The sequence below is a fragment of the Numida meleagris genome, chromosome 6 (assembly GCF_002078875.1).
Source record: "Numida meleagris isolate 19003 breed g44 Domestic line chromosome 6, NumMel1.0, whole genome shotgun sequence".
NCBI lineage: Eukaryota > Metazoa > Chordata > Aves > Galliformes > Numididae > Numida > Numida meleagris.
This window is the reverse complement of record NC_034414.1, coordinates 10,790,676-10,805,190: the sequence shown is the minus strand read 5'-3', so window position 1 is coordinate 10,805,190 and position 14,515 is coordinate 10,790,676. Positions and strand designations below refer to the sequence as shown.

The 14,515-nt window shown below is 39.0% G+C and overlaps 1 protein-coding gene and 1 long non-coding RNA gene across 10 annotated transcripts in view; one reads left to right on the top strand and one right to left on the bottom strand.

Moving 5' to 3' along the window:
• Positions 1-14,515, bottom strand: part of INSC (INSC, spindle orientation adaptor protein) — a 125,866-nt gene that overhangs the window by 29,855 nt on the left and 81,496 nt on the right. The gene's annotated exons all lie outside the window — the stretch shown is intronic.
• On the top strand, positions 9,548-10,915 carry LOC110401691. Its single transcript, XR_002440535.1, has 2 exons — positions 9,548-9,682; positions 10,305-10,915. It is a non-coding gene; the product is annotated as an uncharacterized LOC110401691 (long non-coding RNA).

Genomic DNA, 14,515 nt, shown 5'->3' with positions numbered 1-14,515 from the left:
TCTTTCATTACTTTTTACAAAAAAAAAAAAAAAAAAAAAAAAAAAAAAAAAAAAAGGGGTCTACTTATATTTCAGCTACAAAGCTAGATGTAGGAAAATAAGCATGTTGTTGAGTAAAGCCCCAAACACCGTCCTGATTCTGCCATCTAGTCAATGTCTGCTGGGGGCCTTTTTGTTGGTTTGATTGATTTTAATAGTTAATCTATGAGCCAGTATGCTCAACCTTAGAATAATACTCACAAGAGGCGTTGTGACAAAAGGAACCTAATAATTAGCAAGTAGTAAATATTGCAACCCCACAATAGCACTCAAGCTTTATTTCACATAAGCAGTAAAAACTGATTCCACGTTCCAAACCAACCTAATCCTCCAGATCTATAAAGTCCAAATCTGGGCTAAAAATCGCATGTGATCAGGCTTCATTCTGCCATCTGGCAGTCAGCAAGTAGCATAAGAACTGCTGCAGCACACATAACATTGTGAGGCATCTAGAGGAGAAACCAGAAACGTGTGACAACTGGAAAATAGGGCATATAAGCATGTCACTCTGACACAGGGGCTAAATAAGTAGTATTTAGCCAAAGAGTATAACCTATGATCAAAGGATACCCAACTTCTATAAATAGTTCAAATTCTGCTAAAGACTGAAGAGTCTGGGAGGAAGAAAATACTGTTTGAAGGACGGTGCCTTGATATACAACAAAATAATATAATGGCTCACTGGATTCTCTTTTGAGACATGCTTGCACTACAGTCTCCCTTTCCAACAGCTCTAACAGAGTAAATTTTCTTAGGAATTTATGTTATAATAATTCAGACTGTAAATAAAATATTAAATATTTTTACACTTCAGCTATAGAGCTGACAAAGAACAAAAGGAAGAAATAACTGAAAATATTTCTATTTATATTAAGACTGGTGGCCCTTTCAGCAATGTCTCACAGTACAGCTGCATCCAGGTATGCAGCAGAACCCTCACCACATCTTTCTAATTCCTGGGAAAGCATCACAACGTGGATGAGCTAGCACTGCAAACAACAATAGCGACTTCTACAGGAACACCAGCACAAAAAAGTTGTGTTATATCAATTTCACCTTTTTTACTAGAGGTGAATTTGGCATACTTTGGATATGTGGTCTTTGACCGTGTCTGATGAAGATGGAAACCAATACAAAGCAAGGCTCTATACAAACAATGTTCCAAATGCAAAGTCAACAAGTATCTTGGTGGGAAAAAAAATATTGTTGTAAATGGTTTTCAGAAATAGTACCAAAAAATAAATCTTTCACATCTTGTTATTGTTTATCCTTATATTGGTAGCCTTCAAACAAAAATTTCAGGCCACTGTTTCTTATAGATTCTCTTTTAACCTTTACATGTAACTCACTTCAGAAGGGATGACTAAAAGTCATTGAAAAATTTTGGCTTAGTCCAAATTCCTGGTGTGCTAAGATCCACAGTTGCTCTCACTATAGCATGCTACAGGCTTAGTTTCATGCTGAATAGTAGTGCCTTGTATTTCAAGCACATTATTCCTATGACAGCCAAAAGTCTGACTGTTCCCTAATGAAGTATGAAGTCAATGATAAAACTCTTTCCATAGGAACAAGACTTAATTGAACAAGAAATTGTTCTTTATGCCACATTGTCCAAAATTTTACTACGTGTCTTAACATTTCCAAGTAATCTCAGACTGTCCTGACACCTGGCGATATTCTGATCACAGTGTCTGCTACGAAGCTACTTAATAACCTAGCCAACAATTGTTACAAAAAACAACTGGAGCTTTATTTTCTAAATATTTATGAAATTGACAGTTTTTGTGAGGGACTCTGTGCATGCATGTGTGCATTCAATACGTAGCATCACAGATTCTTGGTGCATGACTATTCTTTTTCCTATGACCAAAGTCAAATACCAAAAGCAATACTTTCCATACAGTTCCACAACAAAATAATTTCCGTATTGTCAATGGCAAAGACAGCAACAACACTGATGACTGAAGTAATTTAATTAAATGATTCTACTCCTCACTAACACTTCTTTCTGAAAAACTATGAGGGTAAGTTTGTCACAACAATGTGAAATTTTGTTAACTGAAAGCAAGATCTATTAAATATCAAAAGTGTACGAAGCATGTACTAGATGTAGATAGATTGACATCTGTGGCTTGTATCCTCAGTTGTCTTACTGAAGAGCACCATTAACCAGCACTGAAGTGCAAAAGCCATTACAAACCAAGGTGAATGAACAAGGCAAACGCAAGATAGTATCCGTGTCAAGCTGGGGGTTTTTTAAGGGAAAAAGTGCAATTGTATTTCTGTTCAGAACAGCTGATCACAAACCAATCGGCTTAAATAAACCAGTCTAATCAAACATCTTTCAATGAGCTTGTACAACTGATCTTTCTTAATTCTATTTTAAAACTTAATCCACTTTACTGAAAAGGTATTTGGTTGTTGCATCCTTTCCTATCTCTCCATGTTTTTCTCTCTCCTGCTTCACTGAAATACCTTCTATTAGGATAAGCTTATCCTGACTGACTTATATTTAAGATTAGAAGTCAGCCCTCACAGTTTTCTTTAAAAACTTAGAGAAGAATGGAAAGAAGGGAGGCAGTGTCATCTTCACTTAAATAACTTTCTTTCCTATTACCACTTTCAGCTACCACCATACTTTGTTCCTTTTTTTCTTTTCTTTCTCTGAGAAAAAAAATCTATTGTAAACATATAAGTACACCCCAATTACCTGCCCTTTTTCAGGATGAAAGTCTTCATCTGTTTAATTGAAATTCTCTGTCCTAATACTCTTTCCAGTGGCCTAGGATCTGCATGCTATGTCTTCTCCGTACAGTGTTTTGTGACAAGTCTTTTAACTCCTTTGTACAAATGAGAAAGCTCTCTAGCAAAGAAGTGGTAAAACTGCATCAGAAATGACATGGAAGTGCATCATTTCAAATTTAAAGGTGCTTGAGTCTTCCCTGTTCTGAGGAAAGATGAACTGAAGGGAAGCAGCACACAGATTTCTTACTCTGAGTCACAGTAGCATCTTTTGCAGTACAATTGAGACGGCAAAGCCAGCATAGCAAAGGTGTAGAGCAGACTTAACCTGAAGCAGAGGTGCCACAAGCTGAGGAATTCAAACGCTGCCAGTTCCCTGGTCACAACTCCTTGAAAATTCTCTTCTGAGTAAGGGAAAAAAGCAGCTTGTCAGAGTCTTTCAGCACATACAACATATTCCTCCCAGAGTAGCAGGAAGTCGGAAGAAACATGGCCTTGTCCTGGCACATTTTCTAATGGGGAGCTTCTGACTTGCAACCCAGTTCTCCTTGCAGGATACAGGGTGAGGTAGGAACTGCCTTTAATAGGTCACAAAAAGGGCATCTTCTGCCTTATACCTTATAGTAAGTTTTCTCATATTCAATCAAGTATCTAGTTCCAAAACAAATTTTAAACCTATTCAAACTGCTCTGATTTGCTTTCTCTTTCAGTATAACCCTTTCCTTAATCTAGAGGGTGGTGCAACATAAATGTATGAAATGAGCTTCATGACAGATCCATTGAGGCAACTTATTCCAAAGCAATTTAATTTTGCTCTTAAACCCTATGCTATAAAATAAAGATGAAATCTACTTATCTACCTCTACATAATGCTTGGATAAATGCCATTGTAATGATGCTACCTATTATCATTAAAATAAGCAGTCATTTTTCCAGAAATTAGGAGAGTATATCTTACACTGAATAGTAACCTAATCAGTGGTAAGTTCTGGTAATTTAATGGGATCAAAAAATCTAAATTAAATTGAATTTATTTAAAAGTGATTTTACCTGCAATACTTCGAGTACATTAACGCTTCTTTTTTGGGAGACAAAAGGGTTTGCTAACAATGTTGGTTTTGCATTCAGTGAAGCTATTAGAGTTTGCTGTGAATCGATACATAAATGCTCTGATAGTCTAAACATTTCAAATGAGAAGTCCAGTTGGTAGGTAAGAGTGCTTAATTTAAGAGAATACTTGGGTTGCAGATAGCTTTGGTCCTCATAGACCTACCTTATCAATTACCAAATCAGCGCCCACCGCCTTGAACTCGAGGTAGATTTGTGCGATCCTTACCCGGAAGCCAGCAATGGAAACCCTGCCATAATTCCAGCCTCCACAGGGTGCCACTGTTGTATAACACAATGTGCGGATTACACTGCCTGAGTCATATTTTGTGTGTGAAGTTTTCAGGGTATATTCAGCTATCACTCGTTTTATGTCCTGAAAATTCCACAAAATAAGCCTTTTAGAAATAAGTTCAAGTAGGATTTAATTACTCCTAGAACTCTGCTGGTAGAATGCTCAAATGCATAATAGCTCAGATTCTTTCCCAATTTGTACTTTGAAAAGCCTCCTAGTGCTGTGATCAGAACTGCTCCTCCATGCTGACTGAGAATCAGCTTAGTACCCTATGTTGAACAATTTTTTAGTCTCTGAAGGTTAAGTGATAACCACCTATTGCCTTCTGAAGTGCTTTCATGCATCACTATCACAAGAGTAAATCTTTACCAAAGTCTATAAGTGGCTTTAACAACACCTGTTTAGTGAGTGTTCTCCAATTGTGAACACATATGAAGAGATGACAGTAGTGCAGAAAATACAGTGTTGGTCTACCTTTAAATTTAATGACAATTAAGTATAAATTTTAGGGAATGGATATAATTTGCATTTGATGGTTGGTGGATACCCATCACTTTCTAGATATCAAATTTCTTTCAGGTAAGCTGGAATCAAAAATACTGAAAAGTTTAATATTATGAATCACCATAGTCACCTCTAGGTGGTCTGCTTGGCAGCATCCCTGCTCTCAGATTTTGCTGTATTTCCTTTCCCCAGGCCCCTGATAAATAGTAAGACTTAGTTTTCTGTCTTTCTTAATGGAAGACTTTGAGAATTTACACCAAAATGAAAAATTCTTAGAGGCAGAAGACAGTTATAAGGAAATGCTACACTGTCCTTTCATAGTAGAATCATTTATCACGCTAACAGTTGGGCTGAACTGATATAACCACAATTGTTTTGAGTTGCTGAAGTCAAGGAAAGCAAACCATCAATGTTTATGAAGCCTGTTTCATAAACTTCTGGTCTTTCACTCCTCTCAACAGCCTTTTCTGATAGGCAGACATTTGGTGACATTGATAAGTACAGAAATTTCTATAGCCATTGATATTATAAAGAATCTCAGACTTCTCCCAGCAGAAATCCAAAATGATTTCTAGAATTCTGCCAGATTCTGAGAGGTTTTCCTGTAAATTGATCCATCATGCAGTTCTGGAGGTAACAGACAAGCCCAGTGCCCTGAAGCCTGCTCATTCCTGCACCACTGAAAAACTCACAAGTGTCTAGGTCACAGTGAAACAGTAGTTAATTTAGAAAGGCAAACTCAGTTGAAAAGACTCACACAGGGTAAGAAAAAGAAGTAGCTGCAAATCCTAGCCCTGCTAGCATTCTCTTCTCAGACATGGCAAAGTCTACAGGAATAACTATCACCCACACAGCTGTTCCCATTATGCCTACTTATCAAATCACATTAAAAACAGCAATAAGATAAAACAACTTCTACCTGCTCTTTAAATTGATATATGGCTATCACACATGTGTGTGGACGTAAAGAAAACGTCAGAGATAGGAAGATCAGGTTTGTAAATCAATTCATGCTATAACAAAGTTGGAAAATCCCTGTCTTTCCATTAACAGCTTATCTGAAACGGCCTCTGTATTTCAGTAGGAGAATGTTACAGTCCTAATTCCAAGGATCCAGAATATATGTATTCTGTTCTGCCTTCTAGGGTATAGAGAAAATGCTGATGCCAAGCCACCTAAAATGCTTTCCAAAGGGGTTTTATTCTGCCTGAAGAGTCCTTCAGAGCAGCGGTCAGGCTATCAGAGACTTGAACCTCAGTGTTGCTGTCTCATGTTTTGCTCATTTTCTTTCTCTGATTATTGTGATTTTCATTCCTTTAGGCAATCAGGGACTCTTGTAAGAAATGAAGGGACACTAAGTTAATTTTATCCCCGGTAAAATGGCAGATTGTAGCATTACCCAGTATAGATGAAGATTTGTAGATAACAGAATGACCAGACGATGATGTCACCAAAAGGATCCATCATATGCAGGTCCTGCATGTCTCTCACTACACCTCTTTGTGTGACAACATCTCCGGCGGCACAGGTCACGCTCTTCAGCTCCATAAGCATCAAATTCCACATCACCCTCATTCAGATTGAGACTGCCACTCACCTCTCAGAGGTTGGTAGGAAAAAATCTAGAGTTCCAAAGGACAGAGGCAACACTTACAATTGGTATCTTAGACACTAACAATGGTGTAGGGTCTAGTAAAACAGATTCTGCTCTACAAAAACATCACCATTTACAGCCCCCAAAGTCAAGAGGCTCCCCTTCTCTGTACCCACAAGTACCTATCTTGTTTTCGGGAAGCTCAGCTGTGGCGGTAGTTGCTTTCATCTTCAGCAAGGTTACAGAAAATGTTGCAGGGCAACCTTTCCTCACACCTTCTCTAGGAGAACAAAGTGACAAGATGAACCTCCAAAAACTAGCAAGACTTCTGCCTTCTTAGCAATGGCATCAGTGGCTAAAGGAAGGGCAACTGATGTCTTCTACGTGGATTTGTACAAGGCCTTTGACAAGGCCCCAGTCCACATCCTTCTCTCTAAATTGGAGAGACATTAATTTGAACGTTAGACCAGTTAGTGGATAAATAATTGGTTGAATAGTTGCAGCCAGAGAGTTGTGGTCAATGGCTATAAGTCCAGGTGGAGGCTGGCCATGAATCGTGCCTCCCAGAGGTCTGTCTTGGGACTAGTGCTCTTCAGCATTTTTATCAACAACACAGTGGTATTGAGAGCACCTTCAGCAAGTTTGCTGATGACATTAAGCTGAGAGGTGCAGCTGACACAATAGAAGGGAGGGGACACCATCCAGAGGGACCTGGAAATGCTTGAATAGTGAACGCACAAGAATCTAAAGAGATTTAACAAGGCCAAGTGCAAGGTGTTGCACTTGGGTCAAGGCAATCCCAGGTATGAGTACTGACTGCGAGAACTCCTTGAGAGCAGCTCTAAGGAGAAGGACTTGGGGGCCCTGATGGATGGAAACATGGACATGATCCAGTAGTGTGCCCTTGCAGCCTGGAAGGCCAACAGTATCCTGGGCTGCATCAACAGAGGGGTGGCCAGCAGGGAGAGGGAGGTGATTGTCCTCCTCTTCTCTGTCCTTGCGTGGCCACATCAGAGTACTGCATTGAAGCCTGGGGCCCCCAGTACAGGAAGGATGTGGAGCTGTTGGAGTAGGTCCAGGGGAGGTCTATGAAGGGCTGGAGCGCAACTTCTATGAAGAAAGGCTGAGTGAGCTGGGCTTGTTTATCTTGGAGAAGAGAAATCTCTGGGGAGACCACACAGTGGCCTTCCAGTAATTGAAGGGAGCTTACAAGCAGGAGGAGGATCAACTTTTTACATGGTCTGATAGTGATTGGACAAGGAAGAAAGGCTTTAAACTTAAAGAGTGGAGATTTTGGTTAGACATTAGGAAAACTTTTTTTACTCAGAGGGTGGTGAGGCACTGGGAGTTGTTGCCCAGAGAAGCTGTGGGTGCCCCATCCGTGGAGGCACTCAAGGCCTGGTTGGGTGGGATCAGGACAGTCTGATCTGGTGCTTGGCAACCCTGTCTATGGCAGAGGGTTTGGACCTATATGATCTTTCAGCTCAGGCTGAAAGAGCTGGGGCTATTCCAGGGGGAAATGAGTTCAAGCTCAAAGAGAGTAGATTTAGTTTGGGTATAAGGAAAAAGTCTTTCACCGCGAGGGTGGTGAGGTGCTTGAATAGGTTGCCTAGAGTTGTAGTTGATCACCCATCACTGGAGACTTTCAAGGCAAGGCTGGATCAAGCCCTGGGCAACCTGATTTAGCTGTGCATGTCCCTGTTCATTGCAGGAGAGTTGGACTAGATGACCTTTAAAGGTCCCTTCCAACTCTATCTTTTGACTACAATTCTATGACTGTTAGGTCCCTTTCAATCCAAGCCATTCTATGATCCTTCCTACTTCCATCTGCTCTGATGGAGATTCTTTCCTCCTGCTAATACCTACGTCAGCTGAAGATCATTGTCAGGTCCAAGTCTAAAAGCTGATAGAGTTAAACAGAACTAGCTAACCACAACAGGGCATAAGAGACAATCTTCAGCGCTCCAGATTACTTTGAAATTAAGGACCACACAACAAGATACCAGCTCAGGTTTATGTCAGCCCTGATGAATCTCTGGACTGTCTCTACCTACTAAAATATTGGCTGGAGAAGGAAGCCTGCCATTGCACAATGTGCAGCAAAGTATCTCTGAAAATCAAGAGTGACTTAGCACAACAGTATTCCCTGATCAATACAAAGCTTGCTCATCCATTACCAGCAGCAGCAAATAACAAATTCTACAGTCCTCTGAAAAGCTCTAAACAGTACTGGAAAGGGAAGGAACAGTCACTGAAAGAGCTGCTGTCTGAAGCTTAAACAGATGAGAGGTAAGATACAGTCAATATATGAACTGTTATATGCATAGGCTTTTCAAAACATGATTATTATCTTAAAAAGATGAGATTGTTTTTCCAACAGCTCATTACATGTTTTTGAAGATGCTTTATGAAACATGAAAGTTTTAGTATAAATCAGGCAGAATGCCAGATGTAAGTGGTTTCCTGCAAACAAGCCTAAGTAAAAAAAAAACTACACTGACGCACAAACAGGCCTCTGCATCACCTGCCATTAATTATTATTTAACCTTCACTGTTTTAAGAAATATGAGGAGACTCATACATATCATGGGTGAGCTTCAGCTAAGCCTTGTGTTGGCCCTTAGCTCATTGGAAATACAAGGTAAGAAACAAGCGATACAATTAACTGACTTTGTTTTTGTTGGGAGCATGCGCAGGAAGCTTTACCTAAGTAATTCAGTTCTTCCAGCCTCGACTTCAAATGCATGTCACAAAGAATGGTTGCTGAGTTTCAGCTAATTAGTCAATTATCTCAGGCGGAGTTGTAGAAGAGTACTGGAGGGAATCAAACTATCTTTGGGAAAAATCTTAGCTTGCAGTAAGAGTTAGCGAGACAGAGTCAGAATACACTGATACTGATAGGAAAACCATGAGATCAGTTTGTGTTTATATAATGCCATCTGAGTCAAAAAAATTAAAATGCTAAGTACTTACTATTTAAGCTGAGAAAATCTTCTGGCAAAAAGGTAAAGTATGATAACTGGTTGAAGTTGTTATCATAAAAGTTTCCTGTATGTACTATTTTCCTATTTTGTGAAGTATTTCCTCACTTTGTTGCAGTAATAGACAATGGAGAGGGAAAAAAAAAAAAGAGATTTTTAATCACCTCTTTTGAAAATAATTTTGGGAATGATTGGGTAAAAACAAAGAAAAAAAACCACAAGCAAATGTACATGTATAAAATGGGATTTCACAAAAGGCAAATTTCCATTTTCTTCTCTGAATATAAAGATCCAGAGTTTCCATTTTGGGTGTGCTACTGGGGCTCGATTTGCAAAGGATCCAGCTACAACTCAAGAGCTAGAAAAGCTCCCTAGCATACACATGCACCGAACCCAATGTCACAGGAGGGCTCCTCACTGGTGAGTGCTATGTTACAGCAGGCTTCTTAATTCCATTTGGAGCCCAAGAAAGGGCAGAAAGGGTCAAGGGAGTGCAAAAATTACAAAAGTGGTTTTGGAAAAAGAAGAAAAAGAGAAAAAGTTCTAAGCTGAGTGAAAGCTGAAGTTGATATATTTTGCTAGCTTCAGCTACTACTAAAAAACAAGCCAAAGTAGTAGTCAAGCTAAGAAGTGAACTCAGAATCTGAGTGCTCTACTGAGGTTCAACAACTTTCTGCAGTGCTTTCACTTCCTGACTCACCCCAATAGATGATCAGTATTCGTTACCAGATCAGCACAAGCCAGACACTTTGTCTGGCAGCCTCCATCATGTTATCCTCATGTATGATAACAAGCTTATTTACAAATGAGTTAAAAACTCCAGCAGATGGTAACAGATAGCTCTGTATGTTCCAGCTGGCATGCCCCACAGAAAAGAAATGTAAGTCAGCTGGAACCTGGAGACTTTGTTTTATTTGGATGAGGGCGAGTGGTTGGTCATTCAGGATTTCTGTAGCATACAGAGAAATGTGAGGAATTCTGCACTGTTCAATGAAGCTGCAGCTAGATGAATGATGATTTTCTTCCCTTTTTTGCTTTTTAGAAATGTGGATCTGTGAATGTTCCAAGCTTCAAAATTGTGTGACAAAAATTGGAAAGTCAATACTATACAAGCAAGAATAGATGACCAAGAAACTACATAGAGCACTGGAAAACTCCAAGGATCATTGTTAAGTTCAGGCAGGAAAATAAGCACGGAAGAAGCCTTAGGAGGCAGAAGAAGTAATGAATTCGCAAGTTCCAGAGACACTCAAATCTCTGTTCTGTAAGCAAATCCATGTTGGTACATTCTTCTTCAGTATGGAGTCTTCTGAAATCACTGAATTTTCAGGCAAGCTCAGAAGTCAACCAAACGAAATGCGAAGGCTCTGAGCAGTAAGGTCTCTCTGGACTTTTCTAATGAGTCACAAAAATCATGAGTAATGCTGAGTCATGAAGCCTGCAGCAGGATGGGTCAGTTCAACTCGTGTGTATAATTTCAGGAGAGATTTTGTGAGAGGGAAGCTCCTATCTAATGTGTCTGTCTTCTCAAATAAGTATTTTCACCACATCTCTCCTCCCTCACAGTTTATTGTGGCTACATATAAACTACTTAACATGTACAACATAAGCACATTCAGTATGTGTTTAGGTGTGTGTTATCACAAATGCAGATACACAGTGCAACAATTTCCTGCTGAGTGAGAAAAGAAAGATTATGAAAGCTGCTCATCTGACAGGTCACTCTGTAAGGCTGCATCTTCCTTGGTTTCTTTTCTGCCTCTGTCAGGAACAGGAGGCATATTTGAGGTCCAAAATAGCTCTCTCCTTCCACTTTTTTAAAATGCTTCGATTGATTCTCATTAATCTCTGCCTTCAGTTTAGGAGCTGAGTAAGCTGCTTCTTTCATCTTAAAATTAAATTTGCTTGATATATTATTATTATTATTATTAGGTAGGGAAAACCCACCTGTCATTAGATGTGCTGGCTTCTGTTTCGTCAGACGTCATTCATGGATCATTTGCTGCCCTCGTCATTGTCACTGCTTTAAGGATTATTTTAAATCCTTACAGAAAAACCATCATCTGGTAATTTCCAAATTATTTTTCATTTATAAAATTCGCTTAACATCATGACTTTTGAAGCATAAATCCAGAGCTATTTGGAGTGCTTTAAATAAAATACTTAGCGAAATATAAAATCAATAGGTAGCATAAAATACTAACATAACTGACTGCAAAAATGATGCGTAAATTATATGGGAGCCAAACAAGTGCAGAGTGGGAACCTGGCACCAGCTCAAATCTTCAAAACGAAGTTGGAGGGAATGGTAATCTACAGGCGCTACTCCAATTTGATCTCGCACAGTGAAGAGTACACCTCAGAAAATGGGCATAGTCTGGGGATTTTCCTTTTCAATTTTCAGAATCTATTTCAATGAAATGTATCTTTTTAAAACACAAAGAAAAAAAAATCTGAAGACTTACTCTTCTGTGCCTGAACTAAAACATTACAGGTGTACAAACAGACTGAACTGAGGTGTAGATAAGAAGAGAGATTGTTCCTCCAAAATCTAGCGTACACCTAATTTTATCAGCTCACACTCTGCATAAGCACTGCTCTGGAACAGGGACAAGATAAAACAGAGCACATCACATTTGTTCTGAGCCCGTCACTGTTAATACTTGAATACCGCTACAATGCATTCTCCTGACCAGCTCTTACCAAAGACACCACAAAACCCAAATCTAACAGGGTTGCTCTAACTACAATGAAATATTTGCATGTGGACATGTTGTCATACATCCATGCTTAAGGAATATTCCACTAGAAGAAAAGGTAAGAAAACACAGTTTTGTTGTGGTATGATTGCTGGCTCCTTTCTCCCTCTTCTGAAACCTATAACATGATTAAAATGAGGCAAGGTTTCTAAGGAGAGGTAATATCTTTTATTAGAGCAACAGATACATATCTCCTTAGACCATCGGGGCTACAACAACACAACTACTATAATTTAATTTGCAGTTTTAACAGAATTGGAATAATGGCAGTGACCTCAGCCAAAGCATTTTGTGTATATTTTTTTCCTAGAGAGATCTGCCAGTGCCCATAATCCTGCACTAACATGTCTGTCTTGATTCAATTCCATGTCTCTTGAATTAGCCTGTCAAAAGAAAAAAAAAAAAAAACACCTAGCTTTTCTGATTTTCTCTCTTCCTGATAAAATGAGTACTACCATAAAGTAAGCAAATTTTAATCTGCTGCGTGACTGGCAGGTTTTTAACAGAATAAAAGATACTGCAGAGAAATCTGCAAGTGTTTTCTGAGCATCATATTTTCACGCTGTTTTTCAATATTCAGAGACTTGTCCTTTCCTTGGCTTTCAGAACGCTTTGCCCTAGAAGTGCAAGACACTGCTTTTGCATCTGACGATTCCCTCCCCATCGGTTTTTCAGGAATGGTCAGATTCTGTAAAGACTTAAGACTTGCTACACTTGCAAACACCACCTAATATATATGAAACCAGCAGTGAGAAAGGGCAGTTCCTGCACTCTCAGATATGATTTAATGAATCTTGCAGGGGCTTTGACAGAAATGTAATTTGCCAAACCCAGCACATTTTTCACTGCCAATTAATTAAACAGCTTTACTGAGAAGTGTCCAGTAAATTAAAGAGCTGCAAGCCTAGAACTTCACATTATCTAATTGTGCCACAAACTCAGATACTGAAATAGCCTTTTTGATAACCAGGCAAATCTATGCGAAAAGCAACTTCTGGAAATATTGTTCCCCACCCTATTCCTTAAGGCTGACATATTTCTTTCTCACTGTAGCTCCTGATTCTCCTACAACCTACACAATTGCCCAGAGACAACAGTAAGACATAGTTCCCTGCTTTATCACTAACATGAAGTGCCAGCATGCTCTGCACCATGAGTCAAAAGTTGCTTGTATTAGTCTTTAAAATGCTATACTCCTCCGTAAAGATTCAGAAGAGAATTCTTTAACCATTGCTGGCTTTTGTCTGCAGTTTCACGAGCGCAACTCCAAAGCCAGGCTACAAATGACCAAGGAAGGTGAGCCAAAGCAACATTGCTGAACACAAAAAAATGCGTTATGCAAAACAGAAGAGGCAACTTTTTAGCCAAAGGGATGAAAGAGGAATGCATCCCTTGAACTCTTTTCATCTAAATCATCTCACATGCTCTTAGCATGTAAGCCAGTGTTGTGATTTTAAGCACGCAGAAAGTCTCTTCCCATCCAGGAAGACCCACATTTTCCTGTAAACAAAGCACTACCCTGGGGAACAAACAAGAATAATATTCTCTTCCTAGAAGTGTTGAGATTGCGCTTGTCAATGAGAGCCATGAAAAACTGAGAAAGAAGTATAACCTTCTGTGTTACCATGTTTTTGTGGGGGAGAGACAAGAGAAGGGCCCCTTAACAACGTCTCCCCTTCAAATGATTTCTAGAAGTCCTTAGTTTTTCTGTTAATGCCCTATGTTGTCCTGTGTCTTAGAGGAGATAGGATTACATGAAATGACACGTGCTGTGGATTAAATATGCATTTTTAGATTTTTATTTTCTTGATTTTTTTTCCTAAAATAATAAGACACCTCAATCTTTTAAGCCCCTGAATTCAGCTTATTTGGGAATACGGTACCTATGTAATTCCTACCATCTTACTGGACTATCTAATCCTTTGTCTTGAAACTAACAAACTACAAAAAAAGCTGAAGAAGATCATAGGAGGTTTTTTTTATATATATACATTAACCAACAATAAAGAAATGTTAATAGAAAGCTAACTTTTAAAGCTGTTATTGGACCGTCCTACCCAGGTTACCCATGCTCTCATAATCCAAGTCCTCTCCGTGACTTTCACTTCTGTCTCAGCCTTCAGCTACACAAAACTCAGTGATTTTAGCAGCTTGAATTAATGCAACGTATTACTTCGTTCAGCTCTAACCACCCTGAGTTTTCAGTTTCAGATGTTAACTTCTGTCAAAATCAGAATCACTTCATTTCAAACTGAATGCATCAACCCACATTCAGTCAAAACCTATAAACAATTTTTATCTGCAAGTTCTGTAATAAACATTTCACTTATCTCCCAATAAGAACTCGCCAGGAAAAACTCATTTCTACACATCATGTAGAAATTGACTGTAAGAGCACGGTTCTTAAAAAGCAGGCTGGGGTTACATCAAACAATACATTTTAGACTATTTATATTTAAGAAATCTTCAAGAAATGTTTAGTTTCCCAGCCACA